Source organism: Alexandromys fortis, unplaced genomic scaffold, assembly GCF_014885135.2.
Source record: "Alexandromys fortis isolate MF-2015 unplaced genomic scaffold, M_Fortis_MF-2015_v1.1 scaffold_5, whole genome shotgun sequence".
Lineage (NCBI taxonomy): Eukaryota > Metazoa > Chordata > Mammalia > Rodentia > Cricetidae > Alexandromys > Alexandromys fortis.
In genome coordinates, this window is record NW_026067924.1 from 10890748 (window position 1) to 10910465 (window position 19718).

The 19718-nt window shown below is 43.1% G+C and overlaps 1 long non-coding RNA gene across 18 annotated transcripts in view; it reads right to left on the reverse strand.

Moving 5' to 3' along the window:
• The window catches only part of LOC126501629 (uncharacterized), a 29535-nt gene extending 10605 nt beyond the window's left edge, over window positions 1–18930 (reverse strand). The window contains exons 1-7 of one of the 18 annotated variants that reach the window (XR_007591760.1): window positions 18458–18930; window positions 18056–18339; window positions 17702–17797; window positions 17448–17513; window positions 16174–16249; window positions 12380–15958; window positions 5902–12244 (exon numbers count right to left, since the gene is read on the reverse strand). This is a non-coding gene — a long non-coding RNA (uncharacterized lncRNA). Of the gene's footprint in view, window positions 1–5901; window positions 12245–12379; window positions 15959–16173; window positions 16250–17447; window positions 18340–18457 lie in introns of all 18 variants that reach the window. The other 17 variants (XR_007591756.1, XR_007591750.1, XR_007591748.1 and 14 more) reach the window with 17 other exon arrangements.
• Window positions 18931–19718: the final 788 nt, after the last annotated feature.

A 19718-nucleotide genomic window follows, 5' to 3' on the forward strand; every position in this document is an offset into this window, starting at 1 on the left:
TGGGAGGAAGAAGAGAAGGGGAGAGGGGAGAAGGATATTTTATTTAACAATTTGTTCTTTGTATATTTTAGAGATCAGACATTTGTCTGATGCGGGGTTGGTGAAGATCTTCGCCCATTCAGTAGAATGCCTTTTTGTCTTAATGACAATGTCCTTTGCTTTAGAAGCTTCTCAGTTTCAGGAGGTCCCATTTATTCACTGTTGCTCTTGTTGTCTGTGCTACTGGGGTTATACGTAGGAGGTGGTCTCCTGTGCTCATGTGTTGCAGTCTACTTCCCACTCTCTCTTCTATCAGGTTCAGTGTGATTGGATTTACATTGAGGTCTTTAATCCATTTGGATTTGAGTTTTGTGCATGGTGATAGATATGGATCTATTTTAATTCTTCTACAGGTTGACAACCAGTTATGACAGCACCATTTGTTGAAGATGCTTTCTCGAATATCACTATAAAATCTTCGTCCGGCGATGGATGGAGATAGAGACAGAGACCCTCATCAGAGCAACGGACTGAACTCCCAAGGTCCAGTTGAAGAGCAAAAAGAGGGAGAAGATGAGCAAGGAAGTCTGGACTGTGAGGGGTTGGTCCACCCACGGAGACAGTGTGCCTGTTCTAATGGGAGCTCATCAAATCCAGCTGGGCTGGGACTGAATGCGCATGCTATCAAACTGGACTCTCTGAATATGGCTGACAATGGGGGTTTACTGAGAAGCCATTGATAAAGGCACTGGGACTTGTTTCTACTGCGCACTGGCTTTTTGGGACCCAAGTCTATTTGGATGCAAAGCTTCCTAGGCCTGGATGTAGTGGGGGGAGGGCCTTGGACTTCCCACAGGGCAGGATTCCCTGCCCTCTCTTAAGGGGGGAGGGGGAGGTAGGAGGGGGAGGGAGGAAGTGGGAGGGGAATGGGAGGAGGGGAGGAAGTGTAAATTTTTGAATGAAAAAAATAAAAATTAAAAAATAAATAAATAAATAAATAGAAAAAAGCAACAACAACAAAAAACCCAATTGGTTAAGTTGGTTTGCAACCTTGAGACCTATCCCTATTGTGTGTGCCCCTTTGCACTCTTTCTTGAGCACTGAAAACTGCAGAAATGGGTTGATCCACATGTTTCCCGACAACACTATTTGTTGATTTCCTAGTAATTCAAATTTGGTTGATACTGGGGATTGCCTCCTTGCCACATATCAGTTTCTCAGTCTGTCAAAGAGATTGTTACGCTTTTCTTAGCAAAGCCATATCTAACTTGATGTCAATAATTCATGGCGATAGCAGGAAAGGTCTGTAGTTTTTCACAGAAAAGAAAATGGAGGTGTCAGGTAGGATTGCAGCACTGAAAACCTCTAACCTTATCCGGTTTAAATTTCTAGCTGCTCTACCCGTTTCTTTAACAAAGGCCTCTGGGCGGTTCAATATTTAGCAAATTAATGAGTTTCCTCTATTTTGATTTATTTTAGAGAAAGCATTATCAAAATATTTAAACAACTTTGAGTCTATAAATATTCTAATGGAGCTCAAATTTTACACTAGTCATTACTATAGCAACACCTAGGGATGTGAAGGTATCATGCTTACGGCTCTACGAATCCTCAGGGTACCAAATTGATACCAAAATCTTATTAAGTGCACCCTGACACGGTACAGAAACCTGAGGGGTTTCGTTGCCAGGGAACCTCATTATCAAAGCCTTTTCTCTGGAGCTGACAGTGATCTTAGAGCAACAGCGTCACCACAAAATGCCAGTTACCATGGTTGAAAATGCCCTGTAAGTCTCCGTTTAAAAGAGTCAGGCAAGTGCTGGGGATGGAGCTCGGTGGGTAGAATGCCTGCCTAGTATGCAGGAAGCCCAGGAATGGATCCCCTGCACTGCACGAACAGGGCAACTTCTCTATAGCTCCAGTATCATACTTATATTTCCAGTTAACCACTCAGCTGTTATTACCAGGACCACCATTAAACACAGAGCCGTAAGTACAAGGACTGCCAAAAGCCCAGGTGCTTAAGAAACAATAACGAGTTCAGGGACATTCACAGCCCTAGACTCCAAAACAGACTTTAGCGTAACAGGTTCATCACTGACTGCAGCAGTGTCTCCTGCATATTAAGGTAATACAGCGATGCTAAAGAGAACAAGTGCTTTAAGATTTGCTTCAGAGGTCTAATAATTCCCCTTTCCAATAATTTCCCCTTCTTTTCTTCCTTCCTCTCCACCGTCTTCTATTCCAACACTATACTATCGTAGTCATAAGCTTTTAATATATTTAAAATGTATTTCTTTTCAAACATTTTTTATAAGCTCCATGGAGCCAATTGGACGTATTTAAATGGACCAGACTCGCCCAGAATAAGTATCATTTAACTCTTCCCTTATCATTCTTGATCTCGGGAACCCCTGAGAAATTCCCTCCTCCACCCCCAAAAGAACCCTCCATCTTCCATCTTGGGACACTCCTCCCTCAATCACCAGGATCTAAAATTTTTCCAGACATAATTTTCTGCCTTTCCAGCATCTTGTGAGATCCAAGCTGCCAGCCAGCCAGTTCCATAAAGCCCAAAAAGACACAAAAGTAATCAGCCACCCCAGGACATGGTCAAGCACCTCAACTCTCCGACACCCACAAAATCTGCAAAAAGCAGTCTCGAGAGACCTGACAACACCCACAAAATCAGCAGGAAGCAGTCACAAGAGACCTGATGACGCCCCATTCCCACCCATTAAAGACCCCAAACTCCCCAAATTTTTATAATAAACAAAAGGGTAGAATGTTATGATTTTAGCCAACCACCATGGCTGGCACTTCTGGGTTCCAGGGCCACACATGTGTGGACAAGCCCTCAGGCAAAAATACCTAACTGCCCAGAGACCTTAAAAGGCCCTGCATGACCCACATGCCGCATGGTTGCATCACCGATGTATGACCCAGCTACATAAGCCCTTGCATGCATGCACCAGCTCTGCCATCTGCATATGACGTAGCGACATCATCCCCCTGTGCGCTTGCACTAGGCAGCCTTTAAAAGCTGGACGCGCCATCTTCAGCCCACTCTTTCTGCACAGACTTCACCAGGCCTGTGCACGTCTCCTCTAATAAACTCCTGGGCGGGTTTGTTGCATGTTTTGTGTTTCCTTCTCACTCCCACCATGAAGGTAAGAGGACCGGAAGTTCAAGACCATCCTCAAATGCCTAAGGAGTTGGCGGTCAACCTACATTACATGGAACTCTTCAGAAACAACTGGAGGGTGTGTGATCAGGATACAGGATACCTTTTCCTCTCTTTAGCTTTATTAAATATATTACTTGAATGTTTTTCATTCATTTGATGATTCTGAGATAGAAATAAGTTCCGCTGTTGGTATTGCAAGGCATGCTGGCAAAAAAAAAAAAAAATGTCCTTTGAGAAGGAGTTCACTGTAGGGATAAGCCCTCCCCTTGGGGGCGGGCTGCCCTCGGGCGTATGTTTACTGATATATTGGGCGGGCAGAGGCTGCGCGCCCCTTCCCTTCCTCTCCTGTCTCCGCGGCTACTCCGCTGGAACCTTGGTTTCGTGAGTCTGGTTTTGTTATTAAACTTGTTCAAATACCTATTACTTTTGGTGATTATTAATCCGACCGCTGCAGTTCACTCACTTTCTAGATGAGGTACAATGAATCAAAGTCTTTCTTTTTTCCTGACAAATGCCTACAGCCCAACACATAGCCTTCACAATCAGCAAACAAGGCCTCCCCAACGTGCCCCTTCCACAGGTGTCAACACACCTACACCCCTGGCAATTGTGCTCCTCACCCTGGCCCCTGCCTGCAGTCACTGATTTTACCAGCACTGGCTCTTCTTGTTCTTTGCAGCACTAGCTCCTTGGAGAACTTGAGAAAAGAAGGCTGTCTGGGCAGTGGGTATCATGTTGTGATGGGACCTAAGGCAACACTTTGTTTCTACATAGGAGGGCTGCACAGTGCCATTCATTTCCTCTGATTGGCAGGGTGAAGCATCATCTCTTCCAAGACACTCATTCTTAAGACCCCTGTCATAATCATTTCCCATCTCCACCTTCCTGTACTCCTTTGTTCACAAGTACTGTACGAGTAGGAATATCTATCCTGCAGATGTGTGTATCTTTAGAATAAAACCCACACATGTTCTATAAGTGTTCCTTAGCTACATAAAGCTTCAAAAGTTTAGACTGCAGATGTAGCTAAGTATGAGTGTACTAGTCTAGCATGTACAGGGCCATAGGCTCAATTACTGAGGTAAGAGAAAGTTTAGGATGATTGTGTAAGCATCCTATCAGCATAACAGTGGGTAGCCTTCTTTTCAAGACCTTTCTTGTCCTCCCAGCCCCACAGTTTCACTGTGGTCAATGAGAAACCCACTCATCACCTCAAATGACCCAATCAAGACACTCTCTTACTGGCTCATCCAGCTGCTTGGGTTTCAGTTGATTCGAGATGTAGTCAAGGTGACAACCAAGATTAGTCATCATAGAAGGGTAAAACATTTTATCAGCGACAAAAATGTATTTTGTGTGTCTATGTAGTGTAGTCAGATTCAACTGTAAATTTATTGCTGATTCTTCAGCTCAGAACATGGTACATATCAATAGAAGGTGCTGGACTAATGATAAGTGAGCGTGTGCATGATAATTGGGATATAAATGTGGAAACAATATAATTGAGTGTATTTCTACAAACATGCTATCTGTGGCTCCTTGTCTTTCCAGTGAATGTTTATATGATAAATTACTTAATAATCATGACTTTCTTTAGTTACCTAGCAACACAGTTAAAAAGCTTTACCTGCATCTAATTGACCTGCTTCTTTCTGACTGGGGGATTATTATTGCCAATTCAAGAGGCACTGAAATGTACATGTCACATTTGTGCAGGAATGGTTCCTTGTGAGGATTCTGCCTATTCTTGATGGATTTCACCACCTTTGGAAACCAAGTTAGAGACCATAAATGGGATTTCTTTTGTGCAGAGAGGTGATTTCAAGACAGGGCTCCTCTGTGTAACCTTGACTGTCCTGGAACTTACTACATCGATCAGGCTGGCCTCAAACTCAGAGATCCACCTGGGATTAAAGGTGTGTGCCACCACTGTCTAACAATGTTTTTAAAATAGAATATCTTTATTAATTCCTTGAGAATTTGATACATGCATATGTAGTTGGAGGCTGCATGTTCATCCCCAACCTCCCAGACCAGAAATAATCACATAGAAACTGTAATTAAAGCACTGCTTGGCCAACACTTAGGCATATTGCTAGCTAGCTCTTAAATCTTAAACCAGCAAGGTTCCTGGGGGCATCTGTCTCCTTTGGCAGCTACATGGTATCTCCTCAACTCTGCATACTTTCTCCTCCTCAATCTGCTTGGAGTTTCCACCTTGCCCTATTCTGTACTGCAATAAGTCCAAAGCAGCTTCTTTATTAATCCATGGTATTCACAGCATACAGAGGGAAATCCTACATCACCTCCCCATTTCTGTCTAAATAACAAGGAAGGTTTGAACTTTAACATACTAAGATTGCATACAACAAAACAGTTACCAACCAAGAATTACAATTACAATATTTAGTCCATTTACATTTGGCAAATTAAGAAAAATACACTATCATCTACCCTACCTTTGTGAGTCTAAAGTTTTATATATAATTTATCTTTTATCATAACTAAAGAAAGCTATAATTATAACTATTCTTCAACTCCATCAAAACCCCCAGAAGGATATAATATTACCTAAATTAACAGGAAGTGCATTGTAAGCAACTTCCAAAACTCTAGAATTGACAGAGAAATCTCACTGCCTGGACAGTCACTCAAAGTTCTGTATTATTGGGGAATCAATCTTCAGCCTACAGTGAGACTTTTCCATGAAGCAGGAAATTTGAAAGTCAGTATACCTATATTAGTAGTTTGTCAATCACTTTCTTCTGTGTCCTGAAAAATGTCTGGCAGTCTCTTTCATGAAGCAGGAATCCTGAAGGACTGTCTCACTTTCTTTAGGCAACTTCAGCAATCATTTTCCTGTGGGTCCTGCATGTCCAATTCATACAGCATAACATTAAGAAGTCCAGGCAAGAACAGTTTCTTGCCCAAATGGCTAACAAACTCCATAAGGAGCCTTTTCAATGTCCATCATCCTCTTGAAATAGATTGGTGCTGCCAGGAGCAGATGTGTCCCACTGTCATGAAAAGTCCTAAGTTTTTAAACATTTTAAATGACATATTCCGAAAGTCTTTGAAATGTTTGAAGAATAGTTATCCTTCTGAAATATATTTTTGTACATCTAGAAAACCTAACACAATTACAAGCTTGACTATTATAGATGACTATTAGCCTATATTTCTTAATTATTCATTACATTTTTAAATGAGCTGAACAACCACAATACCTTACACATACAACAAAATTGATCTCAAATTTTTATCAATAAATCAAGATCCATACCAATGCAAATTATTCATCTCTATAGTATGTTCCCCTTTACATGTAAACAAACATTTGCAAACAATCATTTAGAGAATTTGGGCATAGTTCTCTCCAAACTGCTTTCTGCTTTTTGTTGGGCAAAGCAATTTTGGGTGTTCACAGTGACCTTTTGAGGGGTCTTGATCCATCAAACTATATTAGCCTAGAAGGAATCCACAGGTTCTCATTTTCCGTGGAAACAAAAGCAGAACCTCTTTTCCAGATCTTTAGACCCAAATTTTGAAGTCAAGATACCTTTAAAATATATATGTTGGTTTAGCTTAGCAGCCCATACAATGAAATGTCTCTCTATAGCTCATTCACAGTCAAAAATTTAAATAAAACACAAAAATTTACATAATCCAACTCTCTGTATATATTCCATCTTTATGTGGCTTATTTTTTTATCCTTTAATCCATGACTATCTACACTCCGTCTCTTTAAAAACTTTGTTTTATTTTTCTATATTCTTTTTCTTCTCTCTCTCAAGCTCACATACATTTATCCAGCACTGTAACCCATTTAAAGGTCTTTTCAATCTAATTTGACTCTATTATATATCTGTAATCTTTTTTCTTACCAGGACCACTTCTTAAAATGCTAAGTGATGTGGCTAGAATGAAGGCTGCTTTGCCTTTTGGTTCTACCCAATCTAACATGGCAGAGGTCCATTCAGCTCCAGCTCTCTGAGCCATGCCCATAGCCTCATTTTCAGGTACATAATGGGTCTATGTTGCCATTAAGCAAGTTGTAGCACTCTGCTCACAAACCCCATTCAAGTGCTTGGTCTCCTGAAAGAGCCAGAGTTGTTTGTGCAACTAGCATAAACCAGGAAGCCTTTTGAAAGGAGCCAAGCAGCCTTTGCTGTCTATGCTATGTCAAGAAGACCTCTCTTAAAGGAGCCATGGAGCCTCTGCTCTCTGCCAGCAAACAGAGCTCATCTGGAGGGGTAAAAATGTGGCTTCAAGGAAGCTGCAATAAACTCTGTTCTTTTGTGTCTATAATTCCTTTCCAAGATCTTTCAGGGTTTATGTGTATGTAGTTGTCCATGTTGTGGCACCAATCTGTAGTTGGAGGCTGCTTGTTCGTTCCCGGCTACCCAGACCTGAAATAATCACATAGAAACTGTATTAATTAAAACACTGCCTGGCCAATCACTTAGGCATATTGCTAGCTAGCTCTTAAATCTTAAATTACACCCATCTCTATTCACCTGTGCATCACCACAAGGTTGTGGCATACCAGCAAAGTTCTGGTGGGCTTCTGTGGGTGTCTTTTTCCTTTGGCACTACATGGCATCTCCTTGACTCTGCCTACTCTCTCCTCCTCTATTTGCTTGGAATTCCCACATTGACCTATTCTGCACTGCAATAGGCCCAAAGCAGCTTCTTTGTTAACCAGTAGTATTCATGGAATACAGAGGGAAATTCCACATCATGCATACAATATATTTTTATTGTATTTAACTCTCATTCTTCCCTCTAGCCCCTTCCATATGCCTTCAATTTCCCACCTCCTCTCCTCTCACCTTCATGTCCTTTTTTTTTTTTTCTTTTTTTGAGATAACCTCTCTCTATGTAGACCAGTCTGGTCTCAAATTCACAGAGATCTGTCTCTGTCCCCTGAGTGCTGGGATTAAAGGTGGGTGCCTGGAACCTCCACTCACCCCTGCTTGGTCTCAGAAAGCCCTATTCCTGTCTCTTTATTTCTCCAAACCCCACTCACTCAGAGAGTCTCTTAACCAAGGAAAGGCACCAAAAAGTCTTAGTGACTATTGCAACTTGCTCCTCTGATGCCCACCTAAGAGCCCGTTTTTGACCATACTTGAGGAACAAGACAGAGAATTCACCCTGGGCAGTCTGACAGAGCATATGTTCAGATGCAGCTCTACATCCTTCAGGATGTGTCTTTGACACTTTTCCTCATGTGTGGAGAATGCCCATATCTATAGTAGAAAAAAGGAAGCAGCAGAGAGATGTGGGGAAGAAATGAGAGAAGTAGGGAGAGAGGAAGAGACACAGAGGGGGAGACAAAGAGAGGCTAGAAGGACAGCAAAAGAAGAGAAAAGGGAAGACAGAAAGAAGCGATAGCTTGGGTGCCTGGGACTCCAGTAGCTCTGACCTCCCTCTCCACTCTTCAAATAAATATCCTTTGGTGGGAATGGGGTGCCAAAGAAATGGCTCAGCAGTTAAGAGCACATTCTGTTCTTCCCAGAAACCCGAGTTCAGTTACCAGGGCCCACACCGAGCAGTTCATGAACTACCTGTAACAGCTCTAGGGGATCCAACACTCTCACTCTCCTCTGGCCTCCATGGGCACTGCACTTGCATATTTGCAGACAGACTCACGTCCACATAAATAAACCCAAAATAAAATCACTCTTTGCACCCCCCCCACACACACACCAAGTTTGGTTTGTCTTCTGTCATTTGCTGCCCTGTCTGAGATCTCTCTCTCCCCATGCTCTTTGCTCCCCTCCTTGGTCTCAGCCATCTACTCTGGTGCTTCTGAAGCCCTTGTAGACCACATAAATGCCAGTCCACACCCTGTGCCCCTGCATCTGCCTAGACCTCACTGTCTGCCTCCTGCCCTGTGTACTGCAGGAGACAGTTTAGTCACTTAGAGCTGTGCTTCTCAAAGTTTAGTGTAGCAGGTACATAGATTCCTATCTTGTCATCTCTTCAGACATCACAATTCCAAATGCTGTTGCACAAAACACAAGGAAATGCAAAATGGGTGCTTTTCTTTCCTCTGATGAAAACCACAAATCTTTGTCTCTCATCAAAAAGGAAGAAAGAGGGGCTGGAGAGATGGCTCAGTGGTTAAGAGCATTGCCTGCTCTTCCAAAGGTCCTGAGTTCAATTCCCAGCAACCACATGGTGGCTCACAGCCATCTGTAAAAGAGGTCTGGCGCCCTCTTCTGGTCTTCGGGCATGCACACAGAATATTGTATACATAATAAATAAATAAATAAATATTAAAAAAAAAAAAAGGAAGAAAGAGAAGAGTAACCTGGGACAAGAGTCTCCTGGAAGGAAAGTTTATCCCTAGAAGAGAACCCCTTGCTGATTGATCTCCTTTGGTTGGGACAACTGAGGTTAAACCTCAGTTCCTTCCTTCTGCTTTGGAATTTCATCTTTTAAATATTTAATCGCTGCCATATGTGAGCCACAGCATGACCAAACATTTTGCTTGAAATAGAACTGACAAAATAATCAGTTCTTCTCTCGCAGTTTATGTTCCGGTCAACAACACAGACTCTTAACAAGTGTACACAAACTGAGGTGTTCGAAGTTATAAAATCGTGAGTCGTGACACTGCGCTAAAGATAGCCACCAAGGGAAGTTGATACAGACTTAAACTGTACTACGGCTTCTCACCCTAGATTCTCACTGTTCCAGCTCCCTGGTTCTGCCTTTATCTCAGGTAGCTTCATCTCTGATCAGCCTGCATTGCCACCTCATCACTGTCTCCTGTGATCTAAATCCAGTCCCCTCACATAGCACAAGAAACCCCTGAACTCTCTTCCCTGGGGAGCCCAGGGAACAAGCTTGTGCAACAAAACTGTCTGGAAAGGGGTTTATTCCCCCCACCCCATCCCCACATAATCAAACAGAAGAAATCCATTTCTAATAATGTAATTAAGCTGTCAGTCAGGAAGTATTTGGTGAGAGTTACTTTGGTGCCTTCAAGAAGGAAGTATGTGCCATGGACAACCGAGGAAGACAGGGCCAAAGGCATCAGAGCCAGCCCAAAGCACCAAGCGAAACCTCACAAGTAGGTGAATATCATCTACTTTCTTCCTTTCCCAGTGGTCCCCTGTCCTCTCTACAGTTGTGTGTTTCCTAATACAACCAGCATTTCCATACTGTCCCAGGCTAGACCACAGACATTCAATTCATACATCCCTGCATAAGCATACTTCTTCGTTCAGTGTATGGACATTGGGAACCCACTGTAGTGTAGGCTGCAATAATGGTGCGCAATCAACAACAGCAGTCGCAGGGACCTTCAAGGACCCCATATCCTAGGAGGTATAGACAGGGAGAAAGAAGTACACAATAAACTCTGAATGTTTAAAACTTGATAACTACAGTGGAGAAGAACAAACTGAATTGAGGGCAATGGAGAGTAGAGAAACATGAGCTGCTCACTTTCCACTGCACTGACAAAACACCCAAGCTAATCAACTCATAAAGCTAAAAGGCCACCCTTGGCCCATAGTTTTGGAGTTTTCAGTCCATGGTTCGTTTGCTTCATTGCTCTTTGGCCTACAGCAATGGGGAAATATGGAAAACAACATGGTAGAAGCATCTATTCAGAGAACGGGTAAGGGAATGTCTCATGATGGCATTCCTGTAACCACCTAAAGTCTCATACTAGGTCCACGTGTTATGGCTTCTGTTTCATTCCAAAATCCACGGGGTGAAAAAAGCCTTAAACGCATGGGCTTTGAAGGACATTTCGGCAGATCCACATTCCAACAAAGCCCTTACTAAAAATATGGTTTGGGATCAAAGACTTAAAGGAAGGGATGTGTCTTACTTAGCGTTCCTATTGCTGTGAAGAGACACCATACACACTGCAATCCATATATTAAAAAAAAAAACCATTTAATTGGAGCCAACTTACAGTTTCAGAGGTTTAGTCCATTATCATCATGACAGGATATACCAACGTGCAGGTGGACACAGTGTTGGAGAAGGAGATAAGAGTTTTGCACCTTGCCAGGTGGTGGTGGCGCATGCCTTTAATCCCAGCACTCGGGAGGCAGAGGCAGGCGGATCTCTGTGAGTTCGAGGCCAGCCTGGACTACAAAAAAAAATTTAAAAAAAAAGAGTTTTACACCTTAATCCATAGGAAGGAGATGGAGTTTGTGATATTGGGAATAGCTTGAGCATATGAGACTTCAAAGCCCAACCCTAGACTGACACACTTCCCCCAACAAGGCTACATACACCTCCTAATAGTGTCACTCCCTCTGAGAACCATTTTCTTTCAAATCACCACAGGAAGTCAACTAGGCATGTGAATATGGGCTCATTGTGGAAGAGGTTTCCACCAGAGATATCAAAATGTTAAGGTCACAAGGCCAGAGAATGTGTGGAACGTGTAGAAACTTGGAGTTCCAGGTGGGGAGGGTATATGCAGGACCATCCAGTTTCTAAGCCCGGAAGCTCAGCTTCCTCTGTCTATGGATGATGCCTGGAGGATGGGGAGCTGCTTTGTTCTGTTACAGTGCTGGGGATTAAACCCAAGGCCTGGGGTACTCTAGACAGGAACAGAAGAGTAATATAAGCTGACCAATATTTTAGGAGAAGCACATTGGTTGTTGTGTCCAGAATAGACACGTTAAGGAACAGGGAGCTAGGTAGAGACCACGGCATGTGTGGGAAGAAGGTAGAGGTACTTCCAAAGATCTTGAGAGATAAATCTGAATTACATATTATGTTTCAAAACCAGATCCAATGGGACTGACTGGAAGAGGGGAAAATACAGGCATGATTCTACAGAGATAATGAGTGTGGGAAAAGCCACGTGTAGGACGGATGATGAATGTGTTGGGAAGGGGAGGGGGAGAGATGGCTCAATAGTTGAGTGCTTACTGCTGCTGCACAGCAACCGAGTTAAGTTCAAAGACCAACACTCGAGTCAGGCAGCTGGATCAGGTCCAGCCCCAGGGGAGCTGATGCCTCTGACCTCCGTGGATATCTGTACGTACTTGCATATACCTGTAGTAGGAGGCCATTAGTTTGTTCCCAGACACCCAGACCTGAAATAAACACACAGAAACTGTATTAATTAAATTACTTTGGCCTATTAGTTCTAGCTTCTTACTGGCTAGCTCTTACACCTTGATTTAAACCATTTCTATTAATCTGTGTATCACCACGTGGCCATGACTTACTGGTATGATTCCAGCTGGCAGCTCGCATCTTTCCCCTCTGGTGGCTACATAGCATCTCCTGACTCCACCTTCTTTCTCTCAGCATTCAGTTTAGTTTTCCCTGCCTAGCTCTACTCTACCCTATCACAGGCCAAGGTAGCTTCTTTGTTCACTAACAAATAAAAGCAACACATATACAGAAGGACTTGGCACACCATATACCCATGCATAAATGTAGTTAAAAAAAACTCAGAAAGACTATAGTATTTGCTTTACAACACATAGGCGAACCACAGACAACACGTGCTTAGATCAAATCAAATCAAAGTTCTTCCTTGAAACACAAACTCTGCCATGACTTGGATGTGATGTGTCCCTGCCCAAACTCATATTTGGTGACTCTTGAGGGGGATTCAGACAACGGAAGTGTCACCATTGATTCCTATAGGTGCTGAGAGTGGAGTTCCAGGACAGGCTCCAAAGCGACAGAGAAACCCTGTCTCGAAAAACAAGAACAAAAACAAATTTAGTTGGGGAAGTTGGTAAGGGGTTCACAGAGGACAGGGTTTTCAGCTGAGACTCCAAGGGTAAAAAGACAGGAGTCTTCCAGGGGACACGTGGTCCATGGTTTAAGCTTATCACCGATCCTGAGACTCCCTCACACACCCGAAGTACAATTATCTTCCCTCGCCTGTGTAACCTGGGCACAGAAAGGAGGGTTTCTATGTTTAATCTATTGTGCTTCATGTTTGACGTGTTTCACACTGAACCCAAGGGCAATAAGCATTCCTGGCACATGATCAGCCATGGCCACCAGGGTGGGGTAGCTTCTTGAAAAGTAGCTAGATTAGGGTTATGTTTTGAAAATAGAGCCAATGGGATTGACTAGTGGAGGAGTTTCAAGATGAGAGAGGTCAGCTGCTAGAGTCTGGTGCCAGTTGGAGTTTGTGTCTAAGGAAGAGATTTCTCTGCTAACTCATAAGACCATCTCTTAGAGTAGATACCAGAGCCCAGATGAAGAGGACCAGCCAGTGACGGCAAGGGCCAGAGCCCAGAGGAGGATGAGGGGTCAGTGGAGGGAAGGACCAGAGCCTAGATGAAGAGGACAGGTATAAAAGATCCAGTAGCATAAAAAGTCAGAAGTATAACATGCATGGCTGTGTTTTAAACCTTTGTAAGTAGAATATGTAAAACAAAATAGGCCAAAGGGAGAGAACACAGGTGAAGGTAAGGAGAGCAATGCTCCTACACCTCCCTAGAGTGGAATTCACAGGAATCCAGGGGTGGTGCTGTATGTTCAAATGTGGGTGCCTTCTAGAAGAATTCCTAAAAGGGAATTAAAAAAAAATGTAGCCAACAACTGTAGAAAGCAAAGGAAGCTCTCAATGGTGGGAGAAGAGTCTTTCCAATAAACATTCCTGAAACAGTTGGAGGATCGTGCACCTACAGGCTGGGAAGAGGACTCGTTAAGAGTACCTGTTGCTCCTGCAGAGGACTGGATTTCTCTCACCAGCACCCTCATCGGGTGGCTCACACCCTCCTTTAACTCTAGCACTGTGGTATCTGTTGCCCTCTGCTGGTCGCCTTGAGTACTGCAAACACATTATTAAAAATAATTTAAATAAATAAATTTTGAATGCAGCTAAGCTCAGACTTCCTACTTTTCAGGAAATTAACTAAATGGTTCCCAGACATAGCTGTAAAATGTGAGATCAGACAACTCTGAAAGAAAATCTAAAGGAAACCTAGGTGACTTCAAGTTTGGTGACGATTTTTTTGGATGCTTCCTGGGAGAAAAATATATCCTCAGCCAAAGGAGAAATTAAATGGCATATTAGATTTGAGATGAATGATATTGAAGACATATTGTGCCATAACTCAGGAATGCTGCTAAATTGGAACTTAAGATAAAAGGTGGTTTTAGAGATGTGTATGTTAAGAGCCAAAGATTATGCATCAATATCCTAACCGTCTAATTCAAGATATCATAATAAGAAAAGCAAACCAAGCCTAAAACAAGAAGATGGGAGGAACTAAGAAAGACAAGGGAGGAAATTAATGATACAGTGGATATAAAAACAACAGAGAAAATTGGTTTGGAGGGACAGTTTAGTGGGTAAGGTACTTGCAAAGCAGGAGGACCTAAGTTCAAATCCCAGGACCCACGTAAAGTAAGGACTAGGAGAAGAGCTCTCTGATCTCAATGCTCAATTCTCTGATGAGTAGCAGAGACAGGAAAATTCTGCTTTCCTGGAAAACCTCCGTGGTGAGCAAGAGACTGCCTCAAACAAGGTGGCAGGTGAAGACCGATGCCCAAGGTTGCCCTCTGACCTTCACACATGCACCTGCGTTCATGCACAGGAACACACACACACACACACGCACACACCACATACATATGTGTATGTGCACACAAAGATTTCAGAAAATAAAATCAAAAACTTAAAAACTTATTACTTGAGAAGATCAAGAAATCTTAAGCTAAGCTGATTTTTTTTAAAAAGTGAGGAGTTAAATTAATAGAATTATAAGTGAAAAAGAGAGTAGCTGCCACATTCATAGCAATGAAAGACTTGTAGAATAAATATGGTAATGTGTGGGAAATCATGCAACTTAAATGAAATGAATAGATTCCTAGGTCACAAACGGCCAAATCTGACTTACAAAGAAATAGGCAATTTGAATAGATATGTTACAAACAAGTAAACTCTGAATTTGTGTTTTAAATCTATACATTTCAAGCCCAGATGTCTCCAATGTTGGAAATATTGATTAAAAAATGGTTCATTCTGAGTTCAATATCAACCTAATGCCATCATAATATCAAACAATCATAACACAAGGGGTAAAACAAGACAAAAGGCTAAAGGACATGTCATAAACATGGGTACAAAAATCCTCAATAAAGTACAAGTAAGTACAAACCAGAAATATGAAAAGAAGTAAGAAATACAGTGTCTTTGGGGTTTGCATGGTCAACATCTCCAAAGGATCCTGTATCTAAACACTTGAGTTCCAAGTGGTGGCACTCTCTGGGGGAGGCTGTGGTATCCTCAGGAGGTGGAGCCTTGCAGGAGGAAGTGGGAACTAAGGAGGGGAGGGGTCCAGCTATGCCTTGCCTGCTGCCATGGAGGTGGGCTGTTCTGTCTGCACACCCTTAAGTTACCTCTGTCACAGGTTTTGTCTCTGCAGCAAGAGCACTAACTAACACAGCAATCATTTGGAATTTTCCTCAAAAATGCAAAGTAGGTTTAACATTTAGTAACCAGTTAGTACATCAATAGATCAAATGCACACCCCACAAGACAGATGCACAGAAGGTATAAGGCCAAACAAATGTAAAATGATTTCATAATAGAAAAATCCTCCACAGAGAATGAAAATAAGCCTTAACCGGATAAAAACCACACTGCTAACATCCCACCTAATGAGGAATACTGAGCGCTCTCTCCTCGGATAGGAAGGGGTCAGATGTCTGTTCTCACCACATCCACTCGAGGGAAAATCATTGCAAGAAAAGTCATTCACACTGGGAAGAAGCAAAACTCTATCTTTTCACTGGTGGCATGGTCTGGCACGCAGAAAACAATCCCAATTTCTCTAAAATACAAACAAACAAAAAACCTGATAAGTCAGCTCAGCAAGTCACAAGATAAAAACTCAATATACAAAGTTGAATGTGTTCCTATACTCTTGCAGTGGAAAGTTTAAAATATAATGAATGAAAATTCCATGTAAAACAACATCAATATGAATAAAACGACAAGTTTTAGTTTAACACAGAGGAAATGCAACCCCGATATGACAGCACACACCTATAACTTCTAGCTGTTTGGAAACGGAACTTAAGTCCAGCCTGGTCTTCAAAGCACGCTCTATGTTAGCAAGGACCTGCATCAAAGAAGACAAAGAGAAGAAGAGGAAGAAGGAGGAGTAAAGGGGGGAGGTAAGGAAGGAAGGGAAGAAGGAAGGGGGAGGAAGAAGAGAGAGGCAGAAGTAGAAAGATCGGTAGCAGTCTTGAACAGTGGTAATGATAGTATGCATCTGTGCCGGTACATTCTGAGTTCAAGGCCAGCTGGGATACAGATAAATAATAGGCTGGGCCCTCCCACATCAATCACGAATTAAGAAGAGGTCCTACAGCCTGATGTTAAGGAGCAGTGGTTCTCAGCCTTCCCAAAACTGTGATCCTTTAATACAGTTCCTTGTGTTGTGGTGACCCCAACCGTAAAATTATTTTGTTGCTACTTCAGAACTGTAATCTTTCTATTGTTTTGACTCACAGTGTAAATGACTGTGTTTTCTGACTGTCTTAGGTATGCGCTGTGAAAGGGTCTTTCAAATCCCAAGGGGTCGCTACCCACAGGCTGAGAATTGCAACTATGTAGGCATTTTCTCAACTGGGACTCCCTTCTCTCAGATAACTATAGCTATGTACTACCCAGCATGCTTATTTAGAGTGTGTATGTGTGTGTCATGTGCCCACATGGAAGGACAACTTTGTGTAGTCATTTAGGTCTGTCTCTTCTGTCATGTATGTTATGGGAACTGCACTCAAATTAGAAGGTTTGGCAGAAAGCCCTTTCTTTACCCATGAGCCATCTTGCTAGCTCTGAACGGCTGTTGAATTAGGAGAGGCGGGGCTGCGTCCCCGGCACCCGGCCGCCCGCATGGCTAGTTTATACCCAGAAATAATTACACGGAAACTGTATTCTTTCAAACACTGCCTGGCCCGGCTAGGTCCAGTTTCTTATTGGTTAGCTCTTACATATTGTTCTAACCCATTTCTAATATTCTGTGTAGCCCACGAGCTGGCTCACCGAAACGGATTTGTTTGGGGTATTGTAAGTCAAATAAATTCAAAAACAGCCATAAGAAGGAGAAAAAGAGCCAGGTTCTTGAGTAATTGAGCAAAGAGTTAGGAAAAGAGAGAGAAATGATGTCTAGCAGTCATTCCACCAGAACCCTGGACGGGGGAAAGGCAGGACGAGGTGGCACAGCCAGAAAGCAAACACACTGAAAGAGATTCAAATCTATTTAATCTTCCATTTTAATGACAGTTTGTTGACATGGGGCATAATGGTTCCACCTGAAATTCCAGGACTCTAGGAGGCTGGGGCAGAAAGGTTTGACGTCAATCTGGGCAAGGAGAATCCTGCCTCAAAAAACAAACAAAAAAATACATGAATAAATAATAGTTGATTATATTACATAAGGAGCAAATCCCGTGAAGTATAACCTGAAGATACATACGTCGTGCGTAAGAAGACAGACAGTATATGCAAAAAGAGCCACGACTCTCAGCTCACACTCTAGTCCCAAATGTGAATAAGGTGGACTCACCTACTTAAAAGTTGGCGCAGCACACACGTGACAGCCAGAATGCGACTAGCCATAGCACTCTGGACTCAAACACAGTAGTACTTCTGGGAAAAGAACCTAAGTAAAAGAACGATTACAGATAGTTCCTCGTGGACACAGATCAGGGTTTGCTGCCAGGAGAATTACAAAAGCAACCTTTTGTTTCCGGAACTTTGGTTTCCAGAATGGCAAACTGGGAATTACAAGCCCGAATCGGGCCACTGATATCAGCCAAGGACAGCTGATGTCCCTAAGACATCAGCAAACAAGACAGACTCTCAGGCAGACATTGCTAGAAGCTATGAAATAACGACATCTTTAAGGACTTCACCTAACCTGGACAATATCACAATTCTAAATCCATGTGCTCTTATTCAGAGAGCCTCCAACCACTCAGACACGCTGGCAGCATGATGGGAAAATCTGGTACACAGAGCAAATGATTTTCAGTGCGTCCTGTCTCACCCGCCTGGAGTTTCAGAGCGGCTTATCTTCCTAGGCACGTTAGGAAGATGGACGAGGAGTGGGTGGTAAAGCGGAGCTTAAATGAAACGCTGCGGACCAGACTCTTCCACTATGACCTCTTCTGAGTCACTGACTCAGGTAGGTGGGGGTGCCATCTGTTTGCAATGAGAGGTGAAACGAGGCGCCCAGAGTCAGACGACTGTGTTAGTCATTGCTCTGTTGCTGTGAAGAGATGCCCTGACCAAGGCAGCTCTTGTAAAAGAAAGCTTTTACCTGAGGCTTGCTGACAGTCTCGGAGGCTTAGTCCATTACCATGGTGGGAGGCAGACAGGCAGAAATGGTGCCGGAGAAGTAGCTGAGAGCTACATTCTGATCCACTGGCCGCGAGAGAGACTCTGGGCTTTAGCATGGGCTTCGGAAACCTCAAAGCCCTCCCCTAGTGACACACTTCCTCCAACAGGATCACACCTCCACGTCCTTTCAAACAGCGCCTCTCCCTAGAGACCAAGCATTTAAACCAATGAGCCCGTGGGAGCCGTTCCCTTTCAAACCACGGCAGCCGTTCTGATCGTAGAGATCCAAGACCCTTTCAATGTGTCACAGAGTACACTTAAGACATTGTCCCTTTGTGCATAACCATAAATGGACGGCTGGGCCACATCCTTCTCCACAAGGCTTCAGGGAGCAGGATGGAAGAAGGGGCAATGAAGGTTGAATCAGCCAGCCCGGGTGCAGGGGCAGGGTGGCTCCTGGACACGGAAGAACCGCTGCTCTTCTGAACTCGGAGCAGCTGTGCTTGCCCAAGACTGAGTCAGCTGATGCTCCGTCGTGACGTAGGGAGGGGCTCCGGAGATCCCACCTCTAGCTGAAGGGTTTTTGATAGTTGAGGGCTGCTTGGGTACGGCCCCTAGCAGGACAGCAAGGCTCCTGTGGATGGTCCCTCATCAATCAGACTCAGTGGGTTAGAAAAAAAAAAAAAAAAAAAAAAGAGGATATGAAATTAGGTGGGGGGGTGGGAAGTAGATGCGGATTAGGCGGAGGAGTGGGAGTGGATATTATTGACTATATTATATGGAGGTATGGAGCTTTCAAGTTATAAAAACAGTTTGGATATAATTAAAGGCACTGTCCCTTGATGAAGTAAAGTATAAATGGTAGCCATTTAAATAAGCTCAGCTGTAGCCAGAACGGCTTGCTTACATTTCTGAGAGACTCTTGACACCATATTTATGCGCAAGAGACCCTGTAGAAGAGCTGATAGGAATGTCAGCGTCTCCCATCAGCCCAAAACCATACCGTTTTCTCCTTGACCTTAAGGTTCTCGACTTTCCTCCGGGGTCGAAGCAGACCTTTAATATGCTTCCTCATGTTGTGGTGACTCCCAACCATAAAATTATTTTTGTTGTTATTTCATAATGGTAATTTTGCTACTGCAATGCACGTATTCGATATATGATCCTGAGGGGGTCTTGACCACAGGTTGAGAATCACTAACTTAAGACACTAAAGGAGAGAACCCTCAGTGGCAAACTTG